The following is a 27,803-nucleotide window of genomic DNA, read 5'->3' on the forward strand; positions in this document are numbered from 1 at the left end:
GAGAGGACTGCCGCTGCGAAGGGAAGTCTTCCAAAAAGAAAACAGAGAAACTCGTTAGTTATTATTGTAATTGCACATGTTTCTCAACTGCCTTTTTTCCATTAGGAGGATCAATTAAAGGACCAGCAGTAGTAGACAGTTGACATGTGCTTCCTGGATAACCTGGGTGAGGCCCAGGTGGTTGTAGACAGTTGACATGTGCTTCCTGGATTACCTGGTTGAGGCCGGGATGTTCAGAAGTTATCTTGACAACAAGCATTGGTCTAGATCTGCTTTAAACATTGCCATTATATTAATAACTGATTTCCCAAGTTACACAAGGTTTCAAAGGCATAACATGATTCAAATTAGTACTGTGTTGAAAAGAAAATAACAACATGTTGGATATCACTCATAAGGGGGGGATAAGACATGGCTAGCCCTGCTTACAGGCCATGACACATGTTTTGAAGCTTGCAACAGCAGTGCCTGGTGCTCTGCCTTGTACTCTGCATCAGAAAGCTGTGGCCCAGTGGCAGCAGAGCTGCTGGCTCTCTTATTATTCAATTATTACTAGTCTGCATTTGCAGTTGAGGTGGTGAAGGATGACCTAAAGCACATATCTCCTGAGGTCCAGAATAACACAGAGTAAACAGGCAAAATGCAGTTATTCAGACTATCTGAGATCCTAAACACCACTGGTTGTCTACGAGCCAGAGCCAAACATTGGCAACAAAGTCAGTGACTGAAGAGGTCTGATCCACTACCGAATTGTATGTATGCTGTTTTAAAGGGATCTCTGTCCGATAAATAACTGAAGGGGGTTTACCTAAAGACCATTTTCTCTATGCAAGATTATGTATTACTTTTTAGAATAACATGAGGCTGTGGGGACATCTAAACCAGTCTTTTAGATCAGACCTGAAACACAATGAAAAAGATGGAGCATAGGGAGCAGGAGTGCTGGTAGTCCTTGATTCACATGCAAAAGACATGAAGCACTGGTCAATAGCACTACAATCTTCACTGAAAGACATGAAACAAAGGTGATACTGCAGGACCAGTACAAGCTTCCTTTAAAGACATGGAACAAGTGTGGTACAGCAGTGCCAGCCTGTGCAAGCTTCCTTCAAAGTCATGTCACATATATGCTACTGCAGGGCGAGTCAGTACAAGCTTCCTTCAAAAATATTTTACTGACAAATGTGGTACTCAGGGCCAGTGTAAGCTTCCTTCAAAGTCATGGAAAAAGTGTAGTATTGCAGTGCCAGTGCAAGCTTCCTTCAAAGACATGAAAACGTATGGCACTGGCCAGCACCATTTAAATGTAATGCCTCCTTAGACACAAGAAAGAAGCATCATTTCAGATTTGGTGCAAGGGTAAGGAACAGCACTAAGGTGTATGAGTGCAAGCTTGTGAGAGAGAATCCTTCATTAGAATAGATAACATTATGTTATTAACCTGTACAGAAGAATCTTGTAGGCCTTAATCAAATACTGCATTTAAACATGTTTTTTTTCATTTAAAGACTGCACAACAACATGTACTTAGTTTAGATGCTAACAAGGACAAATTCCTTTTTCTTTCTTTTTCTCTTCTTCTTACCTCTTTGTCAGTTTTCAGCTGTGTCATGGTAATAAGTATAATATTTCATGACATTTGTTCCATGGAAACAAACAAATAAATAGAGGAAGTGTTGGTGCTTTGTTTCATGACTATTTAAACTATGAGAAGATTTTCTTCAGTGTTAGGGTAGTTCCAAAACTGTTACTTCATGGATAGGATATGCTAGAAAAATATGTGAGAAGGGAAATTAAATCATTCAAAAATGTATTATTCTCACTTAACTGTTCTTTTTCTTATAGACATTGACAGATGGGAAGAAACTCACTTGTTTCATTAATGTTTAGATTAAATGTATTGTGTATTTAGAATGTTCTTTGTTAAAACTTGCCATCTCTATAGAAGCTGTCCTGTTCACATGAAGACTTGAAGCGCTGATTGGCTGGAGCCGAAGATTATCTACTCAAGCTTCATAATTTGTTCCAGTGTATAATTTTATAAGAGTGTGATCCTACTAAGGAGAGAGACTAGACTCATCATACTTGCTAGACTCTTTAGTCAACTTCTGAGAGAGAACACTCAGACTCTGACACATTTTGTCATATTCTCTTTGCTGATGTCTTGGATTCATTGTGAGACTAACTTTACCTTGCCTGAACCTAATGCTGAGAGATTCTAATGAATGTTTTCAGTGAGATGCTTGACTAGAAATGACATGCTTTCACATCTGAGACAAGAACTCCTTAAGGGTTCTGCGGAATTTTATTTCACCACAAGTAGATTAGATTAGGGATTAGATCTTTATGGCACACACCGTATGCTCTGTTCTGTAATTTGCATTAATTTTAAATGATTTGCTATTAAAGATGTTGATGAACTAATGTTTTAATAAAACCTTGAAAATAGAAACCAAACTCTCATTATGGACTCCAATCACACTAAATTGAATGTATGTTATATTTTTAATGTGCAGTTCTTAATAATATACATTAATTACCTAAATAATCTCACCTCTTTGTCTCAGTAGTGGCACAGGACCCTTATATCCTAATAGTCCGTAAAGGCGTTGTTTCCAAAAAGATGCCTCACACTTGACTAACACACATAGCAAGATTTCCCCCCAAAAAGCCAGGTACAACACCAGAAAGGATTCCACTCTTTCCTCAGTCCCATAGAACACATATTGATATGAGCAGAAACAATGCAAGCTTCCCTCACATGCACAAAACATGGACAGCATCTTACACACACAATATGGAACATTTAGCAGCAATATATGCTCCCCTCACACACAGCACAGGTACAAGATGATCATTAGCAGCGCAAGCTAAGATATCCTCCCATTCACAGCAGGTAAAACACTGGCAGCAGCATTCAAGCTTATCTGAGGCACAGAATACCCAGAGTAAAATATAGAAGTGGGTGAGCCACTGAAGGCTCAAGCCAGATGCTAGGCTCTGGTTCAGCTTGAGGACCTTCTGTGCCCTCAAGCCCAACATGAGCTTAGCTTTCTTGTGGCTTCTTCATACTACTCACACTCTATGCTCATGCACCAAGAATGAAAGGAACACCATCAAACAGTGACATCAAACAGGAGTGAGAAAGGGATACCAATCTATTGTCTTACTTACCCAATACGAGACCAGAAAGCCTGGGATCAATCCAGGCATGTGTGATCCTTGGTAATTATTTTATTGGGTCTCCTATTTTTTCATTATTTCACATAAGAAAACCTTGTAGTATGCGAGTATGTGTGCTGAACAAAAATTCTCTGGTGTTTGACTTCACGGACTATAACACTGCTCCATGTAAAATAAGAATGTAACCCACATGTAGAGTGCACATGACAACTGACTTGCATCTGAGTTGATGTTGGAGTGGGGGTGCAAACATAAAGGTTTAAAAATGATCACTCTTAATAACTTAATAAATGCCTCTGAATGTAGTGGTATACTGTGATGTACTAAGGAGAAACGTTTTTCAAATAAATATATTTTATTGAATTTTGAAAACATTTAGCTTATTTTTGCATAATATGTGTTGCATGATTTCCATGCTTAATGTTCCCAAGGCTCAGTGCCTGCTTGGGCTCTTTGAGCAAAGAGGGGCTCCTAGGGCTAAGACAGACACTTAACTCATCTCTCCCTGTTAAATTGATGGCTCACCCACCTCTACTACAGTACCGCTTATACCAGTTACTCAAGTTCTACTTCTCTCAGCATCTCGTTCTGGGGAGAAACATCTTGTTTTCTGAGATTCTGGTCATTTACTATGGGCTTCAGAAGGAATACTATTCCTACTTTTGGTTTTAAAAGGGACACATTGTGCATTAGCAACTCCAAGAAGTTGTTGAAAGTTACCTATGAATTTTTAGCATAAAAACAGACAGTTCTCATATGAATCATTTTCCCAGTACCAGCACCCTGTCCAAAGTAAGTCTATGCTCTTTTACTAAATGCCATTGTCTGCCATTGTCTGCCCTCCACTCATCAGGTTGAACGCAGTAATTACAGTGACTGTCTTGTCTTCTTCTTTGACCTCGGCTGGTGCTCAGTCATTCAGTGCGTGCACAAGGAGTCCTTGGTAGTGACCTTGCAAGTGCTGCAGTAGATTCTGCTGCTTGGAATCTAACTTCTGCAGCTGAGGGTATTGACAGAGCCAACAGCAAGCTCACAGTCATTTAACAGTTCCTGTGGCCCTAGTAGGAGGCAATGCTGTGACAATTGTTAGACTAGCGGTGCTTCCATCAATCAGTACTACATTTGCACAAGTAATAAAACTATACAGCACACATAACGATAATGTGTGTCAGTGAATATTTGTCATTTGTTCATCACCAAGTTAAGTGTCTTGATTTATTTTGACCCTATTTATTTTTCCATCACGCTTTAGAATTTGAAAAAAGTGCTTAATTTGTGCTTTCCTGTTTATTTTAAAATACTTGCATAATTCATTTATATGTTTTTACATTTTTATTGTGTGTAAGAAGAAAACAACATCATACAGCCTTTCATTTCATGCCAAAAAGATTTTCACATAGTTCACTTTACAAAATCCACACACTTTGCAGTTAGAGAAAGAAAAGTAATCACCAATCTCCGTGTTAAAAGAATAAGAATTTGTCAGAAAATAGACTGGCAGTTGACTTCAGCCTTTGAGCACACCTCAAATGTTACAAGACAAAAACAAAATTCAAAGGCATCTTTAATGCTCTTTCAGCTGTGGATGGTTATTTATGTGCCCTCTCAGGGATCAGGGTGCTGTTGTCGTTGGACACCCTCCCACCTCTGAGCCCCCGTGCATTGCACCAGCCGCACTACTTGTAGCTACGCACCTGGCTTTAAACTAATATTTTAGATTGATGATTGTCCTCAAAAATACCACACCACAACAAGCACTGGCAAAGCTAAATGGCTGGTGGCCAATTCCTCTTCTTTTGGCTTTCCCAATGCTTGTTGATATTACAGTTGGCAAAAGCTAATGTATTTTAAACATTATTTTTTTTTCTCTATCACATCTCATTTAACAACATAGAACCATTTGCTCATATCTGGCTCACCTATGAGCACTACTCAACAATTCGAGCCAACTGTCAATCAGTGTGCTTATGAAAACTACATAGCCCAATGCCTGTGAAGCTTTACTAAGGGGTGCATCCTCACATATTGCGCAAACTCATTTTTTTCCTTCAACAACACTTCAATACAACTACTCACTCTATTTCGTCCATGCAGTGAATTGTTTAATGTAGTTTTGTCAAAAGGCAAACTCCAAGCAGAAACAGGATGTGTGTTTTGTGGGTGAAGCTCATTTTCTTCAGGTTACCAACTCCCTTTACACAGGATTTTCATAGCTGCTGTAAACTGACAATGATGCATTTACCAAAGGAAAAGTACCATACACTGGTTAGAAGAGCCCAATATTCTGGGATACCAGTATTGAAAGATGTAGGAAATAAACATGTGATCACTATATTCTGTTTTAGCCAAATATTTCGTTTTTGAGAGGGAATTCGCCTTAGCAACGACCATGTACCAAAGCTTATCATCCGTTTTAGTGGATTACTGAGATGCGAAAAGGGTTTTAATGTACATCAGGTAGTCAGTGTTATTTTCCTTTTGCTTAGACCCCATGAGATGCTCTCTAAGCCTACCATTTTCTCTTTTTGTCTTTCTAATCAATCATTTTGGAAAGTTTCAATTTGTTGCTTTACTGGCCATGATTTTAGAGTGATTGTCATAATCTTTTTTATTCTGGGAGAGGGGTCGAACTGTCAAATCTTAACTTAAACTATCTGGCTGTGCCTGGTTTAATGTAACATACCATCTGTCCTAATATGTCTGAACAAGCCGAATAGCAATCTCCATCTTTATGTTCAATTATTAAATCTAGAAAACGAGTCTCCAAAGTACAAGCTGAGAAAATATATATTCTTAATTACTGTTTTAAGCAAGTTTAAAAACTCTTAGTTTGGTCATACCTGCTGTAAATGGGGACCGATTCTCAAAAGCATTTATGAGTATAGGAAATGGTAGTATTTTTAGTACTCGTACGTGCCTTTGTAAATCCTCCCCGAAACGTCCAATTCCCCATTGGTGAACGTTCAAAGAAGACAGTCATTGCTATTTGTACTAATTGTATATGAATATTCCCAGTTTATTCTCATTGTAGAGATTTTTGCTGCCAAATCACAAGGGTGGGCAAGATTATGTAAACGAGTACTGCAGGAGTACTATTTCACATACTCCAGAATGTCTTTGTGAATAGGTCCCTAAATGTTTGCATAAATGCATCGTAGGAAAACGCGGGCACTGTAATGCTTTTCGTGCTTAAATCATGGAATCTCTAGAGAAAGCCAATTTGTAAATGTGCTGCATGAGTAGAAAAGTAGTGGAAATCTATGCCTTTTTCCCATTTCCAAAAAGAATTTCTGCACAAAAAGTGATTCCTCTTTAGTATCAGACGTTTACAATCATAAAAAACTGTTGGCACCTGGTGGGCTCCATTTAGAAGATGATAGTGTGCCTTGAAGCACGTGCCTTCTGTTAATACATTACATTAATTACGAGTCGTGTGGAGCACTTTTCTTGAAGGCTACAATCCAATCTGATTACAGGTTTTACTTGGTGCTACAATGCAGTCGGTAAAACCCAATGCGTTTTCATGCACATTTTCCTCCTGAGTAAGCAGATGTATAATGTGCTTGAAAATGGCTCCAGACTTGGAATCTCACGCTGCAATGGAAACAGTGAATCCGGGTCCAGCATGTTATCCTCCTGTCAGACGCTGCAAACTTGTGATGCCCGGTAATTGGGGGCAGGTACCTGCCGGATCCAGGAACTCCAGGCACAGCATTCTCGTCTAATTTCAAGGCATCGATGGGCAAAGAGGCCCATATTGTTTTTATGTGTGTCAGAAAGGATTCTTTTTCACGTGACTTCTCTTTATATCAAACGTGATAGGGCAAAAATATATGTACGTTCTCATCTGACACATTATGGTTTTGGAAACCATATCATTCACTTAACTGTAAATGCCTTAGTTAAAATAAAAAGTGGATTTTCACGCACATAATGATAGGTTTACTCATATTTTGTATTCAAGCTATCTTCTGGGCTAATTCAGTTAAACAAGCATGAACACATTAACTGAAGTGCAAAAGCTGAAATCAAAGCGACTTGTTTTTTAACATGTTGCAGGTAATGAGTACATATGGCTATACATATCTTCAAAAGTAAAGGGGACACACCTTTTGAAAATAGTAGTGCACTACTAGAGAATGACAGCTATATTTTTTCTCTGTATGTCTCTCTGACAGAACGAGCACTTTTCTAGAGAGTCAAAACAGCTCCTGTATCATTCATACCATACATAAATCAAAAATAATTAAATAATAAAAAACAAATGATACTAAATAATTAATGGGACAAAATAGACAACAATAATATGGGTATGTATCTTCATATTTATAATTTATATTTGAGGAATGAAATATATGTATATAAATAAATATATTTAAAAAAACAACGAAATAAAATAATAAAAAGGGAAATATTAAATATAGGTATACACAAATGTATAACTTTAATATTATATCCATATATAAGTAGAACAATACATCAATAACATATAAGGTGATGAGTGTATACTTTCCTATTATAACACATATCAGCCACAATGTGTAAATATGGTTTTAGCAATTGTATCCATAAGTATTTAACTATTGAAAATAAAACACACACGTAAAACAAACATAATTTGCAACAAAAATGTAAAACCTGAATTTATAAATAGGTATCCATGCATGTACATATGGGACTTTATCTAGCACAATTTTATACAAGAAAGGGGGTGGGTAGTGGTGGTAGAAAGGGGTGCACTTCCCACACGTTGAGCAAATATAGTCAATAGTAGTTCATGTCGAAAATCATGCAAACGTGGGGTGGGTTATGGTGCTATGGGGTGGGTTATGTTGTTATGTGGTAAGATGCTCCACTAGCCAAGAGCATACGGTAGGTCCGACTCCATTTCCTGTATAGATGTGGTAGAGTTAGACCAGGAACAAGACTTACCATGGTCTCAGTCAGCAGGGTTTACCCTTCACCCTGTTCATTTTTCTAGTGAATGACCTTACTTACTTCCCTACTTACTGTGTCATCACATATCCTTGAAAAAGTCACCTGTTGTGACGAAACACGTGTTGGCTGTGTATATGGAACTATGCTCAACTGACTACTTGGCTGTATTTATGGATCAATGCTCAACCAAACTTTTTTGATGCCCTTGGCTACTAATTAAACTACAACCAACTCAACTGGAGGACATCTTTATTATGAACATTGTTTTGAGTGCTGCGGCTTCTGTGCTAAATCGTACAATTTTAGATCTCCTGATTATTTTCCATATGTGTATCATGTTAAATTCTCTATGTATGTATACCTCTTATGTGTGGTTATGTATCTATATATTTATATATTTTCCTACCACTGAGGGGAAAAAAGTTAACTAATCTCCCCAACACTCAGCAAACCACCACTCTCTGACTCATCTTATTCCATATTTCCTACCTCTATTCTGACTCATCCCAAACCTCTTTTACTACTATCAACACCAAAATAACTCTTTCCAGACTCTTCCCTCCTCTATCCATTCTTTATGCTATTCATCCAACTAACAGGTTCTCTGACTCACCCCAAACCTCTTTTACTACTATGCACACCCAATTAATCCTTTTTAAATTCTCCCCTTCTCTATCAATCCTTTCATCCAAACTACAGACTCATATCTACCGCTCACACCCCTCCCCAAACTATTTAAATTTCCCTCTACTAATCCACTTTTGGGTCCAGGAGTAAAAAGCAACTCGCTGACAATTGCTAGCACAGGTGTTTTAATAAAAATTATTCATGAGTGTTCTTGTACTATGAGTAATGGATTTGTGTAGAAAATGTAATAACATAGAAAATATTGCACGCATTTGAAAATGTGATCACGATGAGTCGCCGCCAATGTTCATGAAGTATAGGTTATTAATGGTTGAGTATATGTTTGATTAATGTAGTAATATGTTACATTAGGAGTTATGCATTATGTATTAACTTCATTGATTGTAGGCCTAACTTAGCAGAAGTCCCGCCTAGTTGCCTGGCCTCATGTCAAGCTGTATTTCTTAACATTTGGTAAAATGACTGTTGAGAAAATAAATAGTGATCTTCCATTGTGCTGTCTGAATGAACCAATTGCTAGAAGATGCTGTTCTTGCTAAATACATCATTATGAGTGTAATATGTGTAAGACTGACTTTCTCAGGAAGAGAACAATGGAGACACTGACTGGAGTATAAGCTGCAACAATATTGTTACCTAACGAGCCGGATGATGAGGACATTACAAGAGAATCTAATCAGCAACAAGTGAACTGAGTAGTAGTAAAAATCATAGATTTGAAGTTTTAGTTTTATTGGACATGTGATTCTTTGACCAACAGGGACTTGGGAAGTAGCTTTAGGAAATGTAACTTAACAGGACTGCACTGAGAACAAACCGGCATTGTGCTTTTCCCTTTTGCCACCGTCATTATTTTCTTGAGGGTCTTGACAAGAGACATGCTTAACTTTATTGCTTAAAGACTTTGCGATTTCTGAACTTCGATGCTGAATACTGATGCCTTGCTGACCGAACTGATGTCCTGCTGATGAAGCCTATCTTAGCTTGCCGATCCAAATTGAGGAAAGTTATATGAATTTCTAAATGTGACTTGCAATGTATGTTTGCTTTTTCTTTCTAGGTACCAACTGCACTGTTTTGATAGAGCCATAGTTAGATGTTTATCAAATTTGTGTTTACGAAATTGTTTTGCATTAAGCCCAACATGCTGATGCTAATCTGGTGTTAGTTAAGGATTCTCATTAATGAAAATCTGTTATAGGGAATAACGTTTGATGTCTTTCCTTTGCTGAAATCTAAATGAATGTGATATCGTTTGCGCAATTATCCTTGTTATTGATTTGCACTGTAACCTTCGAGTGTATAATAGTACAAGCTTTGATTAGATTGAATTTCTTTTATCGCTTTGGACAGCTAGCCTGGCTGATGAAGGGTGATACCCTGAAACCAATCACAGGATGCTTGTTTCCTGTCCAGGGAGTACCTGGCCTAGCAGTTCGGGCTGGACTGTTCCCGTGGGGAACAGGGTCAAGACTGATTTGCATATGGCTGGGTCCAAAATGGGGTGACTTGGCGAGCAAAATAACGATGGATTAAACCCAGATCTGTGACGGAGGGTGAGTGTTTGAAAAGTTTCAACACTCCGTCCATCATTTTATTTTGTTTTGTGATGTTGCTTTGTGTGCTCTAAGTGACAGGGGTATGCCCAGATGTGGGTCCCTTGCTCACTGCGTCACTGTATTCAAGCTAGCCTGGTAGATTAAGGGTGATACTCTGAAACTGGTCCCAGGATGCTTGTTTCCTGTCCAGAGAGTACCTGGCCTAGCAGTTCGGGCTGGACTGTTCCCATGGGGAACAGGGTCAAGACTGATTTGCATATAGCTGGGTCCAAACTGGGGTGGTGTGTCAAGCAAAATAACGATGGATTAAACCCAGATCTGTGACGGGGGTGAGTGTTTGAAAAGTTTCAAAACTCTGTCCACCATTTTATTTTGTTTTGTGATGTTGCTTTGTGTGTCCAAAGTGGCAGGGGTATGCCCAGACATGGGTCCCTTGCTCGCTGCGCACTGGATTAAAGCTAGCCTGGCTGATGAAGGGTGATACCCTGAAACCGGTCCCAGGATGTTTGTTTCCTGTCCAGGGAGTACTTAGCCTAGCAGTTCGGGCTGGACTGTTCCCATGGGGAACAGGGTCAAGACTGATTTGCATATGGCTGGGTCCACACTGGGGTGATGTGGCGAGCAAAATAACGATGGATTAAACCCAGATCTGTGACTGGGGGTGAGTGTTTGAAAAGTTTCAACACTCCGTCCATCATTTTATTTTGTTTTGTGATGTTGCTAGGTATTATCATGGTCAAGCATATGTTGGGAGGGATCCCATGATTCGGTTGTTTCAACATGATTCGTTCAACCCAAGGTTTAGACAGGTTGCTAAAGCAGTTTGCTATCATTGTGTCATTTGCCAACAAATGAATGCGGGAAAAGGGACAGTGGTTAATTTGAGCCATATTGGAAGAGCAGGAGGTCCATTCAGCAGAATGCAGATGGATTTTATTGAGATGCCTTTGTGTGGAGGTTTGAGATATGTGCTGGTGATTGTTTGCATCTTTAGACACTGGATTGAAGCTTATCTTACACGAAGAAATGACAGTCTCACAGTAGAGAAACTACTACATAGGGAACTGATACCTCGTTTTGGGTTTCCGATCTCTTAAGAATCAGATAGGGGAAGTCACTTCAACAATGAAGTAATTAAATTACTGTGTGTAGCACTGAACATTGAGCAGAAGTTGCATTGTAGTTTCTGCCCTGAAGCATCAGGACTAGTGGAACAAATGAACAGTACCTTGAAGTCTAGAGTTGCAAAGATGTGTGCGTTCACGAATCTGAAATGGCCTGAATCACTGCCTTTAGTTCTAATGACAATGAGAAACACACGTGACAGGAAGACAGGATTGTCGCCGCATGAGATCCTTATGGGCCGAGCCATGAGGTTGCCCGGGGTGCCTGCAACTGCACTTGTCAACACTACAGATGATATGGTGTTGGACTACTGCAAGGGTCTGGCTGATGTGGTTCGCTATTTCTCTCAGCAGGTGGAGGCTACCACACTGCCACAGATGGATGACCCACAGCACAATCTGAGGGCCGGGAACTGGGTTGTGGTCCAGAAGCATGTGAGGAAAACGTGTATGAAGTCTTGTTGGAAAGGACCTTTCCAGGTAGTTCCCACAACTGCCACAGCTGTGAAGTGTGCTGGAGTTCCGAACTGGATCCACGCCAGCCACAAGAAGAAAGTGGCATGTCCTCTGGAAAATGAAAATGAGTTGTCGAGAGTATCAACAACGATAGGACCAGTCTCAGGTGCCGGAAGCCGAACAAAAGGGACCTGAGACCGGATCTGAGCCCGTTGAGGACGGTTCAGTCACTCCTGTGAAAGATGAAGAAGAAGACCTCCAGGAGGGTTACGGAGAGCCTATCTCAATAGAGGCAGCAGGAGAGCCTAGTGAGAGGAGGGCTTTCCCAGAAGCAGATGATTTTGAGAGACAAACAGAGCAATTGCCAGACCCCGAGGGGAAAGGAGTTGAGGCAGAACAAAGTCACTGTGATCCGATTCCTCCTGAACCAGTTGCAGATCCGTCAAGAGAAAACACCTCAGAGCAAGAAGAAGTCACAAGTACAACACTGAAGAGAGCACTGATAAAAGGTTCACTGAAAGGAGATAAGTGGCCAGAATCACAAGAAAAGGGGAAAGGAAGTGGCTATCGAAACAGCAATCGAAGAAGTGGATACAACAAGGAGAGAAGATCTAAGTGAAGAAGAATTGAATGGTGATAAAAAATTGAAAAGAAAGAGAATATGAAGTCAAAGGTATGCAGGTCCTGAATGGGCGTATGCAACTACAAGTGAATGGCAGTAAGATTTTTTGTTTTTTTGATTTGATAGAGACATTCCGGGTCAATATTTTGCCACTTGAAGGAAGCGGATGAACTGAACTGTTGAAACAAATCTGAGAACACTTTTGAGAAACAGACTGTTGAAAGTAACCGGAAAAGACTTTGATAACCTGTTTTGACTTTTTGAAACCTGATTTTGACAAGCTGCTTACCGATTTTGACAAGAGATCCTGGAAGTGAGTCTGAAAGCTGTAAATAACTGCTGAAAGAAGAATTTGTTTTGTTTTTGATTTTTGCTGCAGTTTTTCTAAATTTCTCTTCTACTTTCTGATTCTTTACAGATTATGAGTAACATTAGCCAGCAGGGTAGGAAGAATAGATGTTGTAAATATATGAGTATTGATTTGGTGATTTTAAGTGGGATATTGTTTGTGGTATTGATTGTCGGTATGTCTGTTCTTGATAAGAGTGAAGCCAACCGTACTACTGCTTTTGAAACGACCATTGCACTAACAACAATAGAAACGTTTAGGTTAGATGAGAAGTATTTGCATGAGGGTGCTAATGCGCAAGGAGAACTTTCTGCTAATGTTTTCTATCGCTTGCTGAGTATGTTGAGACAATAGATGCGAAGAATTGTTATGTGTGTACGCAGATTTCTTCATCAGTTGAAGAAGGAGTTACCTCTCATTGTTTACCTTTAATATATGGAATAAGTTGTAGTGTGTTACTAACCAGGCTTTATAACCAGGAGTACATTCAGTATTTCTACTCCAATTATGATATGGTGTTTTCATTTGTCCCTATAATTATGTATTTGCGTAGAGTAGCTAAAGAAAATGACATAGTATTAATTAGAGCTTTCTTTGAACCTACGTTGACATTTGGCACAGCTTATGCACACTGCAATAATCTGACATGCTTGCTTACACCTTTAGAGAAAAGCTTTGTAGATAACACAGATGACAGAAGAAAGACGTTGAAGGAAAAGTTAGAAAAAGGCTTAAAGAGAAGGTCTTACAAGAATGATTATGCTTATTGTTCAATTAAAACACAAGGGAAATTATCTCTAGCTGCGCAACACATAGGGAAACTTTGTATATATAGGCCTAAATCACGCACTTATACTTTATTTGTGGGAACTAGTGAATGTAGATGTGTTTTTGTTTCAGAGAAAATTGATATTTATGCTGGATGGACAGGATTGGGTGATTCCTGGGATAAATTCTATCTGTGGTCCAAATGCTTATTATCCTCTTCCAAGAAGATGGTACGGCACATGTTATTTGGGAATAGTTTTCCCAAATATTTTTTAAACAGATGACTTAAAGAAGTTATTGAAAGTGACTGAATTACATCATATGAGGCAGAGGAGGGAGTTTCCTTCTGGTATAGTGGGAGATATATTGGGAGCAATGATTCCTTCAGTGTGAGTTGTTTTGAATTCAATAAAGATTTGAACGTTGTCTACTATTGTGGATAACATGCTGACAAGTTTTTCAGGAGCTATACTCCTGATGGATACTGAATTAGCTGCTGAAAGAGCTATGACTCTTCAGAATTGCCTTACTTTAGACATTCTTTTAGCAAAGTATGGCAGAGTTTGTAGAACGCTTAATTCTATACATTATTGTTTGTTCATCCCTGATATTAGTAAAGAAATTAAAGGCTTATTTACTAATCTGATAATAAAAGTGCTGACTTGAAAGAATTGAAAGAAGCAGGTGTGTGGGAAAAGGTTGGCAAAGGTTTTGCTTTAGTGGGAAATTGGCTCAGCAACATTTTGAATGGAATTCTATTGAAAATTATACGGAGGGTATTAATTCTCATGGTTTGCCTAGTTGGAATATAGGGAATATGTAAATTGTGTAAAAGAATACAACTGAAGAAGTCAAAGAATAATCAAAGGAGGGAAGAAAAGAATAGGGAAAAATTATTTAGGGAAAATTCGAAGAGGGAGCAAAAGTATGAAGAGATTGAAATGACAGAATTTTAGTTGATGCAAAAAAATTGTGAGTGATAGTTTGGAGTGATGACGCATTTAATCATCAGAGTAGGGATTGCTAGCGCAGGTGTTTTAATAAAAATTATTAATGAGTGTTCTTGTACTATGAGTAATGGATTTGTGTAGAAAATGTAATAACATAGAAAATAATGCAAGCATTTGAAAATGTGATCACGATGAGTGGCCATCAGTGTTCATGAAGTATACTTATTAATGGTTTATTAATATGAAATGTTGAATATATATATTTGATTAATGTAGTAATATGTCGTATTAAGGGTTATGCATTATGTATTAGCTTTTTTAATTGTAGGCCTAACTTAGCGGAGGTCCTGCCTTAGTTGCACTGCCTCATGTCAAGCTGTATTTCTTAACGTTTAATAAAATGGCTGTTCAGAGAATAAATTGTGATGTTCCATTGTGCTGTCTAAATGTGGTTGTAGCTAAAAGTCTTTCTCATGAGAACTGATTTCTAGAAGACGCTGTTCTTGCTAAATGTAACATTATGAGTGTAATATGTGTAAGACCGACATTCTCAGGAAGAGAACAATGGAGACACTGAATGGAGTATAAGCTGCAACAATATTGTTACCCGACAAGCCGGATGATGAGGACATTACAAGAGAAGCCAATCAGCGACATGTGAACCGAGTAGTAGTAGAAATCATAGATTTGAAGTTTTAGTTTTATTGGACAAAGTGTGAACATGCGATCCCTTGACCAATAGGGACTTGGGAAGTAGTTTTAGGAAATTTAACTTAACAGGACTGCACTGAGAAGAAACCAGCATTGTGCTTTTCCCTTTTGCCACCGTCATTATTTTCTTGAGCGTCTTGACAAGAGACATGCTTAACTTTATTGCTTAAAGATTGCGTTTTCTGAACTTTGGTGCTGAAAACTGATGCCTTGCTGACCGAACTGGTGTCCTGCTGACGGAGACTAGCTTAGCTTGCTGATCCAAATTGAGGACAGGTATATGAATTTCTAAATGTGACTTGCAATGTATGTTTGCTTTTTCTTTCTAGGTACCTACCGCACTGTTTTAATAGAGCCATAGTTAGATGTTTTCCAAATTTGTGTTTACCAAATTGTTTTGCATGAAGCCCAACATGCCAATGCTAATCTGGTGTTAGTTAAGGATTCTCATTAATGAAAATCTGTTATAGGGAATAACGTTTGATGCCTTTCCTTTGCTGAAATCTAAATGTATGTGATATCGTTTGCGCAATTATTTTTGTTATTGATTTGCACTGTAACCTTAGAGTGTATAATAGTACAAGTTTGATTAGATTGAATTTCTTTTATCGCTTTGGACAGCTAGCCTGCCTGATGAAGGGTGATACCCTGAAACCCATCACAGGATGCTTGTTTCCTGTCCAGGGAGTACCTGGCCTAGCAGTTCAGGCTAGACTGTTCCCATGGAGAACAGGGTCAAGACTGATTTGCATATGGCTGGGTCCACACTGGGGTGATGTGGCGAGCAAAATAACGATGGATTAAACCCAGATCTGTGACTGGGGGTGAGTGTTTGAAAAGTTTCAACACTCCGTCCATCATTTTATTTTGTTTTGTGATGTTGCTAGGTATTATCATGGTCAAGCACATTTTGGGAGGGATGCCATGATTGGGTTGTTTCAACATGATTGGTTCAACCCAAGGTTTAGACAGGTTGCTGAGGCAGTTTGCTATCATTGTGTCATTTGCCAACAAATGAATGCGGGAAAAGGGACAGTGGTTAATTTGAGCCATATTGGAAGAGCAGAAGGTCCATTCAGCAGAATGCAGATGTATTTTATTGAGATGCCTTTGTGTGGAGGTTTGAGATATGTGTTGGTGATTGTTTGCATCTTTAGACACTGGATTGAAGCTTATCTTACACGAAGAAATGACAGTCTCACAGTAGAGAAACTACTACATAGGGAACTGATACCTCGTTATGGGTTTCCGATCTCTTAAGAATCAGATAGGGGAAGTCACTTCAACAGTGAAGTAATTAAATTACTGTGTGCAGCACTGAACATTGAGCAGAAGTTGCATTGTAGTTTCTGCCCTGAAGCATCAGGACTAGTGGAACAAATAAACAGTACCTTGAAGTCTAGAGTTGCAAAGATGTGTGCGTTCACGAATCTGAAATGGTCTGAATCACTGCCTTTAGTTCTGATGACAATGAGAAACACACCTGACAGGAAGACAGGATTGTCGCAGCATGAGATCCTTATGGGCCGAGCCATGAGGTTGCCAGGGGTGCCTGCAAATGCACTTGTCAACACTACAGATGATATGGTGTTGGACTACTGCAAGGGTCTGGCTGATGTGGTTCGCTATTTCTCTCAGCAGGTGGAGGCTACCACACTGCCACAGATGGATGACCCACAGCACAATCTGAGGGCTCGGGAACTGGGTTGTGGTCCAGAAGCATGTGAGGAAAACGTGTATGAAGCTTTGCTGGAAAGGACCTTTCCAGGTAGTTCTCACAACTGCCACAGCTGTGAAGCGTGCTGGAGTTCCGAACTGGATCCACGCCAGCCACATGAAGAAAGTGGCATGCCCTCTGGAAAATGAAAATGAGTTGTTGAGAGTACCAACAACGATAGGACTAGTCTCAGGTGCCGGAAGCAGAACAAAAGGCAACTGAGACCAGATCTGAGCCGGTTGAGAACGGTTCAGTCACTCCTGTGAGAGATGAAGAAGAAGACCTCCAGGAGGGTGACGGAGAGCCTATCTCAATAGAGACAGCAGGAGAGCCTAGTGAGAGGAGGGCTTTCCCAGAAGCAGATGATTTTGAGAGACAAACAGAGCAATTGCCAGACCCCGAGGGGGAAGGAGTTGAGGCAGAACAAAGTCACTGTGATCCGATTCTTCCTGAACCAGTTGCAGGTCCGTCAAGAGAAAACACCTCAGAGCAAGAAGAAGTCACAAGTACAACACTGAAGAGAGCACTGACAAAAGGTTCACTGAAAGGAGATAAGTGGCCAGAATCACAAGAAAAGGGGAAAGGAAGTGGCTGTCGAAACCAGCAATCGAAGAAGAAGTGGATGCAACAAGGAGAGAAGATCTAAGTAAAGACGAATTGAATGGTGATCGAAAATTGAAAAGAAAGAGAATATCAAGTCAAAGGTATACAGGTCCTGAATGGGCGTATGCAACTACAAGTGAATGGCAGTAAGAATTTTAGTTTTTTTGATTTGATAGAGACATTCCGGGTCAATATTTTGGCACTTGAAGGAAGCGGATGAACTGAACTGTTGAAACAAATCTGATAACACTTTTGAGAAACAGACTGCTGAAAGTAACCGGAAAAGACTTTGATAACCTGATTTGACTTTTTGAAACCTGATTTTGACAAGCTGCTTACCTCTTTTGACAAGAGATCCTGGAAGTGAGTCTGAAAGCTGTAAATAACTGCTAAAAGAAGAATTTGTTTTTATTAGACCTGACAGCCTTAGGGTGGTCACCCCTAACATTTTGCCTGCCTCCCTCCACTTTTTGGACACTGTGTTTGCTGGCTTTTAGACTCTGCACACTTTAGCACTGCTAACCAGTGCTAAAGTGCATATGCTCTCTCCCTTTAAAACATGGTAACCTTGAATCATACCTGATTGGACTATTTAATTTACTTATAAGTCCCTAGTAATGTGCAATCTATGTGCCTAGGGCCTGTAGATTAAATGCTACTAGTGGACCTGCAGCACTGGTTGTGCCACCCACTTAAGTAGCCCCTTTTCCTTGTCTCAGGCCTGCCATTGCAAGGCCTGTGTGTGCAGTTTCACTGTCACCTCGCTTGGCATTTAAAAGTACTTGCCAAGCCTAAACCTCCCCTTTCTCCACATATAAGTCACTTCTAATGTGTGCCCTAGGTAACCCCTAGAGCAGGGTGCTGTGTGGGTGAAAGGCAGGACATGTACCTGTGTAGTTTACATGTCCTGGTAGTGTAAAACTCCTAAATTAGTTTTTGCACTACTGTGAGGCCTGCTCCCTTCATAGGCTAACATTGGGGCTGTCCTCATACAGTATTGAAGTGGTAGCTGCTGATCTGAAAGGAGTAGGAAGGTCATATTTAGTATGGCCAGAATGGTAATACAAAATCCTGCTGACTGGTGAAGTTGGACTTAATATTACTATTCTAGAAATGCCACTTTTAGAAAGTGAGCATTTCTTTGCACTTAAATCTTTCTGTGCCTTGCAATCCACGTCTGGCTGGGCTTAGTTGACAGCTCCTTGTGCATTCACTCAGACACACCCCAAACACAGGGTACTCAGCCTCACTTGCATACATCTGCATTTTGAATGGGTCTTCCTGGGCTGGGAGGGTGAAGGGCCTGCTCTCACACAAAGGACTGCCACACCCCCTACTGGGACCCTGGCAGACAGGATTGAACTGAAAGGGGACCTGGTGCACTTCTTAGCCACTCTTTGAAGACTCCCCCACTTCAAAGGCACATTTGGGTATAAAACAGGGCCTCTGCCCTACCTCATCAGACACTTTCTGGAGAAGAAACCTGAACCAGAACCTGCATCCTGCCAAGAAGAACTGCCTGGCTGCCTAAAGGACTCACCTGACTGCTTTCTACAAAGGACTGCTGCCTTGCTGTTGCCCTGCTGCCTTGCTGAACTCTTGTCTGGCTGTAAAAGTGCTCTCCAAGGGCTTGGATAGAGCTTGCCTCCTGTTCCCTGAAGTCTCAGGACCAAAAAGACTTCTCTTTTTCATTCGGACTCTTCGTGCGCCTAAAATTTCGACGCACAGCTTGTTCCGCGGCGAGAAAAACGCCGCACACCGACGCTGATCGACGCAACGCCTTCGGGGCGACTGGAACTTCGACTCACGGCCTCGCAAGGACAGCGCCGCCTGACTTCCAGAGGGGAAATCAACGCGACGCCTGCCGTGAGAGCGAAACTTCGACGCACAGCCCCGCGGAACGACGCACAGCCAGAAAACCAGCAGGAGAATCCACGCATAGACCCGGGACATCTGGTAATCCCCGCGACCCACAGAAAGAGACTGTCCGCGCACCGGAAAATTATGCACGACTTCCCCGCGTGAAAAATTATGACGCAAGTCCGTATGTGCTGGGGAGAAATCGACACACACACCATTTTTCCACGTATCTCTTCTTCTGCGGCCCTTTGCAGAGATTTTCCACTCCAAACCAGGTACTTTGTGCTTGAAAGAGACTTTGTTTGCTTTTTTAAGACTTAAGACACTTTATATCACTTTTCAGTGATATCTCTACAATTTCACTTTGCATCTTTATTCATTTTGACCTACAATTATCCTGATAAATATTATATATTTTTCTAAACACTGTGTGGTGTATTTTTGTGGTGCTATATGGTGTTATTGTATGATTTATTGCACAACTACTTTCCACATTGCCTTCTAAGTTAAGCCTGATTGCTCGTGCCAAGCTACCAGAGGGTGGGCACAGGATAATCTTGGATTGTGTGTGACTTACCCTGACTAGAGTGAGGGTTCTTGCTTGGACAGAGGGTAACCTGACTGCCAACCAAAAACCCCATTTCTAACAGTTTTGTTTTTGATTTTTGCTGCAATTTTTCTAAATTTCTCTTCTGCTTTCTGATTCTTTACAGATCATGAGTAACATTAGCCAGCCGGGTAGGAAGGATAGATGCTGTAAATATATGAGTATTGATTTGGTGATGTTAAGTGGGATATTGTTTGTGGTATTGATTGTCGGTATGTCTGTTCTTGATAAGAGTGAGGCCAACCGCACTACTGCTTTTGAAACGACCATTGCACTAACAACAATAGAGAAGTTTAGGTTAGATGAGAAGTATTTGCATGAGGGTGCTAATGTGTAAGCAGAACTTTCTGCTAATGTTTTCTATCGCTTGCTGAGTGAGTATGTTGAGACAGTAGATGCAAAGAATTATTATGTGTGTACGCAGATTTCTTCATCAGTTGAAGAAGGAGTTACCTATCATTGTTTGCCTTTAACATATGGAATAAGTTGTAGTGTGTTACTAACCAGGCTTTATAACCAGGAGTACATTCAGTATTTCTACTCCAATTATGATATGGTGTTTTCATTTGTCCCTATAATTATGTATTTGCGTAGAGTAGCTAAAGAAAATGACATAGTATGAATTAGAGCTTTCTTTGAACCTACGTTGACATTTGGCACAGCTTATGCACACCGCAATAATCTGACATGCTTGCTTACACCTTTAGAGAATAGCTTTGTAGATAACACAGATGACAGAAGAAAGACGTTGAAGGAAAAGTTAGAAAAAGGCTTAAAGAGAAGGTCTTACAAGAATGATTATGCTTATAGTTCAATTAAAACAGAAGGGAAACTGTTCCTAGATGCGCAACACATAGGGAAACTTTGTATATATAGGCCTAAATCACGTACTGATACTTTATTTGTGGGAACTAGTGAATGTAGACGTGTTTTTGTTTCAGAGTAAATTTACATTTATGCTGGATGGACCCGATCGGGTGATTCCTGGGATAAATTCTATCTGTGGTCCAAATGCTTATTATCGTCTTCCATGAAGATGGTACGGCACATGTTATTTGGGAATAGTTTTCCCAAATATTTTTTAAACAGATGACTTAAAGAAGTTATTGAAAGTGACTAAATTACATCATATGAGACAGAGGAGGGAGTCTCCTTCTGGTATAGTGGGAGATATATTTGGAGCAATGATTCCTTCAGTGAGAGTTGTTCTGAATTCAATAAAGATTTGAAAGTTATCCACTATTGTGGATAACATGCTGACAAGTTTTTCAGGAGCTATACTCCTGATGGATACTGAATTAGCTGCTGAAAGAGCTATGACTCTTCAGAATTGCCTTACTTTAGACATTCTTTTAGCAAAGGAAGGCAGAGTTTGTAGAATGCTTAATTCTAGACATTATTGTTTGTTCATCCCTGATATTTGTAAAGAAATTAAAGGCTTATTTACCAATCTGACTAATAAAAGTGCTGACTTGAAAGAATTGAAAGAAGCAGGCGTGTGGGAAAAGGTTGGCAAAGGTTTTGCTTTAGTGGGAAATTGGCTCAGCAACATTTTGAATGGCATTCTATTGAAAATTATACAGGGGATATTAATTCTCATGGTTTGCCTAATTGGAATATAGGGAATATGTAAATTGTGTAAAAGAATACAACTGAAGAAGTCAAAGAATAATCAAAGGAGGGAAGAAAAGAATAGGGAAAAATTATTTAGCGAAAATTCAAAGAGGGAGCAAAAGTATGAAGGGATTGAAATGACAGAATTTTAGTTGATGCAAAAATTTGTGAGTGATAGTTTGGAGTGATGACACATTTAATCATCAGAGGAGGGATTGCTAGCGCAGGTGTTTTAATAAAAATTATTAATGAGTGTTCTTGTACTATGAGTAATGGATTTGTGTACAAAATGTAATAACATAGAAAATAATGCACACATTTGAAAATGTGATCACGATGAGTGGCCATCAGTGTTCATGAAGTATACTTATTAATGGTTTATTAATATGAAATATTGAGTATATCTTTGATTAATGTAGTAATATGTCGTATTAAGGGTTATGCATTATGTATTAGCTTTTTTAATTGTAGGCCTAACTTAGCGGAGGTCCTGGCCTATTTGCACTGCCTCATGTCAAGCTGTATTTCTTAACATTTAATAAAATGGCTGTTCAGAGAATAAATTGTTATTTTCCATTGTGCTGTCTAAATGTGGTTGTAGCTAAAAGTCTTTCTCATGAGAACCGATTTCTAGACGATGTTGTTCTTGCTAAATGTAACATTATGAGTGTAATATGTGTAAGACCGACATTCTCAGGAAGAGAACAATGGAGACACTGACTGGAGTATAAGCTGCAACAATATTGTTACCCGACGAGCCGGAAGATGAGGACATTACAAGAGAAGCCAATCAGCGACATGTGAACCGAGTAGTAGTAGAAATCATAGATTTGAAGTTTTAGTTTTATTGGACAAAGTGTGAACATGCGACCCCTTGACCAATAGGGACTTGGGAAGTAGTTTTAGGAAATTTAACTTAACAGGACTGCACTGAGAAGAAACCAGCATTGTGCTTTTCCCTTTTGCCACCGTCATTATTTTCTTGAGCGTCTTGACAAGAGACATGCTTAACTTTATTGCTTAAAGATTGCGTTTTCTGAACTTTGGTGCTGAATACGGATGCCTTGCTGCCCGAACTGGTGTCCTGCTGACGAAGCCTATCTAGGTATATGAATTTCTAAATGTGACTTGCAATGTATGTTTGCTTTTTCTTTCTAGGTACCTACCGCACTGTTTTAATAGAGCCATAGTTAGATGTTTTCCAAATTTGTGTTTTCCAAATTGTTTTGCATGAAGCCCAACATGCTGATGCTAATCTGGTGTTAGTTAAGGATTATCATTAATAAAAATCTGTTATAGTGAATTACGTTTGATGTATTTCCTTTGCTGAAATCTAAATGTATGTGATATAGTTTGCACAATTATTCTTGTTATTGATTTGCACTGTAACCTTAGAGTGTATAATAGTACAAGCTTTGATTAGATTGCGTCGTCGTTTTGGGCATCCCGTGTTGTTTCTGTTTGCATATCATTTGATTTTGAGATTATTTTATGAGACATTAGCATTGTTAATATAGGGAAATAAGTATTCTGACTGTTACTAAAGGTGTGGTTATTCATGACTGAGAAGCCATGGTGTGTGACAATTACTGACCCCCTTGATTATTAATGCTATTGATTATCATTGATTATTGATGATATTTATTAATTATTGATTATTGATCTGCATGCACTGGAGTTATGGTGGGAACATCCTAATTGCGAGTCAAAATGTTCATCGACCTATTCACGCCCCCTTATAAGTTTACTTATTAAGGTCAGACGAGCTAACACAAGCTCTGCAATGCCTCATCAGGTGTAGTAAGTGCTTTATAAATACAATTACAATTCAGGCTTTAAAAAAGCACTCCGAATCATTAGTAAAAAACAAGCTTTATTTAATTCGGCTTTTGCATGGACTGCTGATTCTGATAACACTTATTTTTAAAAAGACAAAACAATCCCCACTGGAATTGCCTGTAAAGCATTGCTAATAATTGTAAAATACCTATTTAATTTGATCCTCACAAATTCTACACTGCTGCCTGCTGGGAAGGGAACACGAGTCTGCCTGTAGTCTACAGGGCAGAAACACCAGCTCGATAACTTGCAGCTTGTTTATTCTGAGTGTGAGCAGTTTCCTCTTTCAGGGGAGCTGTAAGAAAAGAAAAACTATAAGCCTGAGCCAGGATGAAGTGATTCATAGCTGTGTTTTTGATTTGTTTCCGGAAATCGGGTGACTTCCTGTGCACGCAAAAGCACAGAGGCATCCATCACCATGGTTTCTGGCTGTGAGAAGGCAGCCTCGCGAGGATGCCTAGAAATCAGAATTGTACAGTGCCCATCTGCTCCTGAGGAATTTTATATTGCTGCCACGCAGACTTTTTGTTTTAAGAAAGCGTCTCAATGATGCACATCTTTGGTAGCATGTTTGATAAGCCTAACGCACTGCATTATGCTAGTATATTGTTAAGTGGACAATAATGTTCATATGATGAGAACATTCAGAGATGTTCTTGAAGCAACAGCCTAATGACAACATTTTAAATCATGATTGAGATCAGCGATATTATCAATGAGCTATTTAGCAAGGAGATCTGACGAGCGCCAACATGTAACCTTTTATTCATTTCAGAACAGCTCTGACTAATACTATGGGAATGTTGCAAGGGTAGCCAATGATGATCTTGGCTTGGGTTCAATAGGAAGAAAAGAGTCAAGTGAACTCTGGTAAGAGAAGCACAAGCTCTCAGGAGAGGAGGGATTGGGAAGGGGCTTCATCCATACCTATGTAAGAAATTGTGTTATTCTTTGTGAAAGATTTGACTCCTTTGCAAGTAATAATCCTCAATTGTCTTTTTACAGGAAACCAAGTACCCAATTTTAGTACTAAAACCTCCCAGGGTAGGGAAGCAAAGCAGTCCAAGGCCTGCTCAAGGGAGATGGTGTGGACCAGTAACCCCTGCTTGCCGGTATGTAACAACAACATAAATAAATAATTGTCCAGGCAGTACTTTATCTTTTAATAAGAGAAATACTTTTACTACAAACATGCACACGCCCACACACACGCAGACACACACCAACACACACAAAACTAAATGCTACATAATAAATTACAAATATATACGATCCTCATATCAGGTTACATTCCTAATGGATCCTCAAACCTATAACTAAAATATAACTTACCTATAGTAGATGCAACATCACAATGTAATGGGGTGTCATTACCAATAAGGCAGGCCTACTGGCTTTGTCAGAATGTCACCACATCAGTAAAAGCAGCCACATTTTATATTTCACAAATGTAACAGTTCTGAAATAAATGGGGACAGTAGCAATGTACCTTACATGTTTTTAAATTCCATTGAAGTCAGTGGAGATTGTACCAACATTCAAAAGCAAAATGTACAACTTTGCATTGTCAATCACCTGCCATATCAATAAAGTATTGAACTGATAAATATGTGTCCTAGAGTTCTTTATCTACTTTAATAGGCTGCTACTATGGCTTCAGGACCAGCCACTAGAAGTACGAGCCCTCCTGAGCCCAGGTTCAGAAGCTCCAGCTACAGAAGGCTGAGAAATCAAATAAAAGCTCTCCCACATTCTTCTATCCAGCCACTGGGAGTCTAAGGATGTCTTTCCTTGATAAACCTTCCTTGGGTGCTGCTACACTTCTTGCAGCCTCCTTAATGCCCCAAAGAACCATTGGTGGTACTTCTGCCCATCATTAGGGACACCACACGAAAGCAAAAATGCAAAGGTATGCCTTTATGAGGGCAAATGGGGTTCACCTTGGCCCTGGGCTTGAATACTGACTGAACAACAAAAGCTGCTCTTCTCTTTCATGTGGCCTCGTGCCGTTCAGCTTTTTTCTTTTCCTTTTTCTTTTATGTTTGGTGCTGCAGTCACAATCAGAACACCCAAACCCTTTTGTTCTGTTGGAAGCCCTAAATCCCCAGTGGCCCGGGCAGCCTCCTTCCATGACACAGCCTTTGTGAGCCCTGCCAAGCCGGCATCTTGATCCTGCTCTTTGCATGCTGGGTTGTCAGCAAGGGGGTATAGCTGGCTGTGTGTCTTGATAGTTGTGCCCCCCCACAGACACAGGCATAGGGTATGCAACGTGCTCAGCCCTGGTACATTTGCCACAGGAGATGAGATCTCCAGAACAGTCTCTTTAGTGTGGTGCAGTGTGCAAGGATTAATGCTGGTGGGGAGCAGCAGGGGCAAAACTGTGCTCAGGGAGTGGCCCCACACATGGCCCCTCCCCATTAACAGTAAATTACTCTTATTGCATCAACCCCAGGGTTTTCTTGAAATCACTGCAAAGCACAAAACGCTTCATTCCCTGCCCAATGCTCCCAGAGCACCAGACTTTGTCCTCCATTTTCTCCAGCCACATAGGGTCAGTTTCTACAATCCTGGGCATATTCTGTTCCTGGTGGTCATCCCTAGCCACTTGGAGTCTTTTAGTCAAGCTTCCTGGGGTGCTTTTCATGGAGGCCTGATTTTTTTATTGGTCTATACACCAGACTCGTCTTCTATCTGGGCTCCTTGTGCTCTCTTCTGCTTCGGGGGCATCTTCCAGATTCTTTTAACCTCCAGCCAGGAGAACACCCTGCTTGCCACACTTCCTAGGTCCCAGAACCTCCTGGCTTTTTGAAGGACATCTGTGTGCCAGCGGAGTCAAGCACAACTCCACAGAAGTCCCAGGAAAACCCTCCAGGGTCCCCCAGCTTTTATATCACCCAAACCGTTTCTCAACAGGCATAATGGGGCTAGTACCACTGGCCTGGAGAGACTTGCCCTAGTCCTGAGGTGCAGCTGGAATCAAAATCCCAAAATCAATCCTTGCAGGGCATCAGGGGGCTTCTCCAAATTGGACATTCTTACACCATCATCACTTCCAAGCCCAGCGTCTTCTCATCTGTCTTTTGTCCAGAGGTTGTTGTGGTGGAAAGTTCTAGAAGCTAGGGACACCTGACCAATCCTAGGGTACCACATCACCACTTTACCCCATCCCAATTTTCCTGCTCAGCTTTCTAGGACAGCCCAATATAGTTACTTTACGCTGTCTGTGGAAAGAAAAGGGCTTTCCAGGGAGCCTCGACTCCACCCTAGCTTACACAGCTTCCTGATCCCTTCCCAACAAAACTTTAAAGCAAGCTCCTCCTGTATGAAAACAGGCTTTTTGCAGGTTTTCCCCCAATTTTTGTACCTATTTGAATTATTAGCTACTGGTCTTTTGACTTTAAGAGAGCACTGAGGCCTGCCGACTAAACCTCAGTGCTAGTGTCCTGACCCATTACAAAGTATATGTTGAATTGCATATATGCCCAATTGGCAAATACTGATTTACTTATAAATCTCTAGCATATGGCACCTGGCAGGAACCTATATATTATTAATCAAGGCATATAGGCCCTCATTATGACATTGGCGGTAAGTACTGCTTACCGCCATGCTGACTGCCACCAACATACCGCCGCCGCAGCGGATTACCACAAACCATATTATGACACACACATAGCAATCCGTCACTATACAGCCACACACACAAGTCCGCCAGTCCAAAGGTCAGTGATAAACTGGCAGTAGCAAAACCCACACCGTTACCCCAACAGAACTACGCCCACAGCATTATGACCCACGAATCACCACAGCAGACATTCAATGGCGCTAAACCATTGGCAGTACATACTGCCACCCTCAAAATACACACAATCTAACAAAACAACACCACATTGGACAATTTGAATAATACTCACCTGACACACATACACACACCACACTCACACACCAACACCACTATAAAACACACACCCACATTACCCAGAACCCTTTATGACTACAAACAGTTGCCACAAGAGAGATAGCAAGACCACAGACAAGACCATACCCACACACCACCATCACCTATACACCATCCACGCACCTTACATCACAAACCCCAACAAGCACCCTGCACACCCTCACCCACACTACTCACACTACACCCATGCCACCACAACGACACCCCAGGTTCTCAGAGGAGGAGCTAAGGGTCATGGTGGAGGAAATCATCCGGGTAGAGCCTCAACTATTTGGATCACAGGTGCAGCAGATATCC

The sequence above is a fragment of the Pleurodeles waltl genome, chromosome 1_2 (genome assembly GCF_031143425.1).
Source record: "Pleurodeles waltl isolate 20211129_DDA chromosome 1_2, aPleWal1.hap1.20221129, whole genome shotgun sequence".
NCBI classification, from domain to species: Eukaryota; Metazoa; Chordata; class Amphibia; order Caudata; family Salamandridae; genus Pleurodeles; species Pleurodeles waltl.